The sequence below is a fragment of the Ptychodera flava genome, chromosome 12 (genome assembly GCF_041260155.1).
Source record: "Ptychodera flava strain L36383 chromosome 12, AS_Pfla_20210202, whole genome shotgun sequence".
Lineage (NCBI taxonomy): Eukaryota > Metazoa > Hemichordata > Enteropneusta > Ptychoderidae > Ptychodera > Ptychodera flava.
The window spans coordinates 37,484,608-37,490,807 of NC_091939.1; positions in this window are offsets into that span (position 1 = coordinate 37,484,608).

The following is a 6,200-nucleotide window of genomic DNA, read 5'->3' on the forward strand; positions in this document are numbered from 1 at the left end:
CGAAAACAAGGGTTTTCCGACGACTTCAAACTTTGAAATAAGATTTATGCTTATGTACCGCACAGTCAGGTACAGGACGACGATACTATAGTATTACTAGCCCACCTCTGCGTACATAGTCTGTACGCGTCTGTAAATACTGCACTGTGTATGCTTTCTGCTGAGGCGTGTTACGGTGACCTCGTCCTCAAAATGCACTGAGATCGATAGGAGAAACTAATTTGAATATTCTTCGTCATAAAACTGTGCTTATTTGGTGGAATTTAGTTTAATATGTACCAGTACGTTATTTGTACGGCTTTAATTAATGCTGCCGACCCGTACGTTACTCTCGCTTGCCAGATCTCGTAACCTGTGTCCGTGCGAAGCTGTACTATAGACTATAGTACTATACTCCCAGCTTCGCGCTCACGACGACAGTCAAGCGAAAACGCACATTCGAGGTGTTGAATGCATGACTTGACTTTGCTGCGGATCCGTAGCCCTACCACTCCCTTTGCTGGTTATATCCCCACTCCCCCAACATAACCAGCAAAGGGAGTGGTAGGGCTACGGATCCGCAGCAAGATTTGACTACACTCCCTCTGCCAGTTCTCGGCCACTTGAATGAAAACCGACATTCACGATCGGCCGCCAGCGGCAGTTGCCAGTCTAACGTGCTTTGGGTGTAGGCAAGAGTTATGCCTTCACAACCAATTACAAACATAGGTCAAAGGGCAAAAGGTTAAAGAGCAACAACAACAAATGTGCGCTCTACCGCTCTTCCCGTTATCGGCCACTTCGCCCCATTTCCATCCACAGTGTTGACCTGGCGTTTGTAGCGTGACTGTGGCCAAATATAGAGCGATTTCACACATGCTTTTGAAGATTTGTAACCTTAATATGTTTAAGGCTTGAACTGATCACAGAAACACTGAAACAACTCTTAAAATCTCGTAAAAATAACAGTTTGCAGAGGTAGCTTCGTCCTGGGGATGCGCTGTCTTGAAGTTGATAGTTAGTTCATGCATGCATGCAGGGTTCCCAGACACTTCGCACCAAAACCACTTCGCACCATACCATCTCGTCCCATACCATTTCGCACCAAAACCACTTCGCACCAAAACAACCTCGTACCAAAACCACTTCGCCCCAAAAGTCATGTCCCCAAACCACTTTGCCCGAAACTTATCGCTAACTGGTAAAGCTGAAAATAACCACCTTTCTGTCATCCTGGGACTGAAATCTTGAAAGTGTACGCATTTCGCGAAATGCAATTCCGCGCAAGGCACCTGAGTTGTAGCATTTGCGTGTTTCTATTTTCTTATTCTATCGCTTATGGTTTCATGCAACCATGATGCAACAATAAATGGATTGTGGTGGCCAAAATGTCCTAACACATTAATGCTTCCAAGTTGTAGGTTTAAACAACCTTATTATACGTCGTAACATCGTTGTTTCAGGACGAGTTGACGGTACTATACTTTGGTCGAAGTGGTTTTAGTACGATGTGGTACTTGGGGCGAAGTGGGGTTGGGCGAAGTAGTACTTGGGACGAGGTGGTTTTGGTACGAAATGGTTTTGGGACGAAGTTGTGTGGGGCGAAGTGGTTTTGGTGCGAAGTGTCTGGACCCCGCATGCAGTGCTGGTGCTTTGTAACAACGGTGGGATACAGAGTTCGCGTTCAAATCAACCATTGTTTGTCTGATTTTCCATAGCATTTATTATCAATATCTGCCCAGATTTATATCAAATGAACAAATAAATATGAAGTGATACATAAAGAAAGACAGCAAAACATAAACTACGCAGTGACTATTATAACCGGTAGACGTCAAGGCAAATCCACAAGGTTACATAAAACTACTAGATCGTATACATACAAATGTAAATATGAAATGAGGTATGAACGATGTGTGGCCTGGAATTGCTTTCCCTTTATTGAATACAAGAATATATCCGTATGTACACAGGAACAATTCAATGCAAAGCATCAGGCAGACCGATTGCAAAAATGTGAGTGAACCTGTGAGCGTGAAGTATGGCCGATTTCTGGGAAATTACATTTTTTTTTCAACCATGTCAACCGGCACGAAATTTGTCAATAATAGACAAAAAACACACATCGTAACATAGACATACTACCAGAGAACATTTATGAGTATTTGGTAGTTAAAAAAGTATTTTCGACTTCCAAAAATGTTGTAAGAAAAATTGGTCAAAATCGTAGCGACCATAAAATGCACAGTGACGGTGAGAATCGACAAGAGCATCTCTTCTTTTTATGGCCGATATCGACTTGCTGATGTGTAATGGAATCCTAAAATTTGGTGCCGAGATTGTTGATTACATCTACAATCCTTAGGACCACGGAATTGACGAAAAAATATAATAATAACGAACTACGGAACTCTTTTTCGTGCCCTGGACGAGAATAGGTGCTGGCCGAGAACAGGCGGAGGGAGTGTACGAACATTTACCTTATCCTACAATTTAGTGCACTCCCTTGCTGGGCCACTGGTAAGAACACATAGCCAATTGAGTGGTTTGGGCTACAGGCCTACAGGCCAACTGGACATTAAGATAATAATAGTCTATTAAATAACAGTCTATAAAATATGATATTTTAACATAATTATTAAAAATAATAAATCGTAATTATGAAATATTGATATCACATAACCGAGTTCGTATTTAATCCAGGTTGCGCAAGCTTCCTTTATGAAGAGGACAACTTGATAAAAACGCTGTATGTATATGAGTTGTTTACAAGAGATCTATGGAGTGCATAGATCTCTTGTAAATAAACATTTTTCCTTGAGAAATTTCACGATTTAAGCATAAGGTGGTTTGGAAATATGCTCTGAGATGGAAAACATACAGTGTTAGAAACGCTAATAATTATGAAATAAGGGACGATTCAGAATTTACTTCCAGGGGGAAGGTGGAGGATTTTCTATTTTCTGGGTGATTTTTTTCCTCCCCCCCCCCCCCCCCCCCCCCCCCCGTAAATTATAAAAAAATCTATGCCCCCCCCCCCCCCCCCTCATCATTCCTGTTTTTTTTCCATGGCCCCCGTAATATATACATGCATGCTTACACACTATAGACATATCCAGTCTAACAAGTTGCAGGAACTGTAGTGGACATTTAATCGATGATATAACAAATCATTTCAGGGTTATGTGACTAGAAAAAGAATGATTTGCAGGGACTGCAAGTGGCACACTTTTGGAAACGGTAGCGATAAACATATCTGGTTGTAAATTTCTGAAGAAAAGTTAATTACTAAATATGAATACTTTTTTCGTTATGTCTCACTGATACTTATGATGCACACAAAGACAAGCAAATGTCAGTTAGAAATGGTGAACAGAAAATCAGAGGAGCAGATAATTGGCAAAGTGATATATATCTTGAAGTTTAATGGTACATCATTTGCAGATATCCAGATATTGAAAGTTTTAAACATTAGGAATTAAAATTGGTGAAAGCCAACTTGTTTTTACTTTTCTCTTTTTTTCTAATTTGGTTGTCATAAAACCAAGTAGCTGCCACTGAAAGCAACAATGCTGAGGAATATTTTAGAACATTTCTTGAACAAAACACCTTATCCAAAACATGAATTCACATGTTATTCTGCTCATTCCATTAACAATCCAATGTTCATATTAAAATGCAGATAACCCTGTTTAAGTCAAAGTTCACATTTTGTCAGCAGTGTTTTTCAAAATTGACAGAGCATTCATATTTCAAATTTTTTTAACAAACTTTTATTTTAAAATAGTCATAATACGCATGTTTTCAGATGACACGAAACAATACATGTTAATTTGTTTTTTTGCCTTTTCTGCCAGCCGCAACTGAGAAATCTTTGATTATACATATCAAAATGAATGGGACACAAAAGTATTAGCATCAATACACAATGTGTAAGCCTATCCACATTTCTCCTAGCCTCATACACACTGAGATCACTTCTTAGACTACAGCAAATTTCTTGTGTACACAATATTTCAACAATCCGACACCATAGCATTGATGCAGTGCCACATGATCTTCTGTATGCACATACAGGATTATTGGAAAATCAACCCTTTTGTAAATTTTTCACCATATATTTTTTACAGTAATACATAATATTTTTACTCAACATTAAAAAACTATTCGCTGAAATGCAACTTGAAGATGAGACGGCCATAAATTTATTTTCAAAAGAGTTTATAGTAGATGTAAGCACTGTAAAAGTTATGTAGAACATTTAAAAAATTTAGAAAGGGTAAAATTGATGAGAATGAAACATAGAAAAAAGGAGCAGAAAAGAAGAGAGGATAAAAAATATCAGAACTATGACTGGTTAAAGTTGCTCTTGAGTGGGAACCTTCAAAATTTAAACGTAAAAGAATTAGATAAATACCTTGATAAACATAAATTACCAAAACAAAAAAATACTGACTACATCACTGTTCGCTCCCATATAGTTATCAAAACAAGTCAACAATTGTTTGAAACATGGACATACATATACGGACAGACTGACATACACAGACTGGCACAGAGTGATGACATTGACCCCAAGTGTGCCTTGGCTCATGGAGATAACGAAAAGCTGAATGTAATGATAAAATAGTTAAGTATAGGCCTATACAGGCACTGCGAGTGAATCTGTTACAGCAATTTGATTAGTTTCTTTTCCTTTTCTACTTCTGTGACAATCTTTAAGACAATCAATCTGCAAGGCAGTTTATGTATTGATAAATATGTTATCTTTTACAAGTACACAGTAAACTGTTCTTTATTTTTCATTTACAATATTTGACAAAGACTGAAATACATAACATGCAACCAATGTTTACACTTTGCCTATACACCAGATACATGGAGAAATTTCAACATACAATCATCAACTCAGAAACCCTACCGGGAAAAGTAAACATTGTTTTCTTCCAGAACAGCTGGTGCATCAACATCTGGAACAACTTACAAACTTAACCAATTACACAAGGATGATGACAGAAGAGATAAAATTAAACTGTGGTGAACTTGACCATCCCTTTCAAATTCTTACCTAACTTGACATCTTAAACTAAAATACACTGCATGGTTAATTGCGCAAAAAAATACATTGGGGTGGACCATTTGATAAGGGACGGTGTCTGGAAGATCGATGAGGTACATTACGGTATCTTTTTTATCCGATCCATTGTACATTCTTTTTTCCCCACTCTCCCATCTTTTCTTTTTGTCAAACCTTCTCTGGCTGAATTTTTTATTGGCATTTGTTTGGAATTTTTTCAAAATCTGCCAGGATTTTTTGACTGCATTTCAACACCAAATACAGTTTACCATATCAAATGCTTACTAAATCACCACATTATATACTCTTAGTTCCAGTAGGTATAAAATTACCAAAAAAAATCTTAAAAATACAAAATGAAAGATATCCCAGTAAAACTGACAGTTTCGCAAAGTTGCCCCAAAAATTCAAAATTCCGGATTTCAACTTAATTTCAATATATCTTATTAACAAAAACCCTAAGAACCTGTTTACTAAATATCAAAGCAATCAGACTGGTAAACTTTGAGAAACAAATTTTTTGACCAAAAATGAGAAAAATTGCCCCCAAAATACAAAATTGCAGATTTCATCCTAATTTTAAATATATCAAATTAACATAAACCCTAGAAACCTGTACACTAGATATCAAAGCTACCAGATCACAAGTTTTAGGAGAAAAATTTTTTGACCAAAAAAGGCAAAAATTGCCCCCAAAATAAAAAAATTGCCAGTTTCAACATACCTTCAATACATTATATTGGGATTAATCTTAGATACCTGTATATCAAATATCAAAGCTATCAAATCAGTAGTTTTTGGATAAAATTTTTTTTAATCAAAAATTGGAAAAATTGCCCCAAAATTACAAATATGACAATATCAATACAATTTGCACAAGCATGGCTGAGGTCATTCTGAGGAACATGAATATGAAGTTTCATAGCAATCAGACGAGCGATTTCAGAGAACAAGATTTTTTGACTAAAAACTGAAAAAATACCCTAAAAATACAAACATGCAAATTTCATCCCAGCTTTTGCACACATACTTTAGAATACCTAAAGAAATCTGCATACCAAGTTTCAACCAAATCTGACCACTGCTTACTGAGTTTTAGCCATTTGCAGGATTTTTCCTTTTTTCCCCCTCATTTGCATATTTT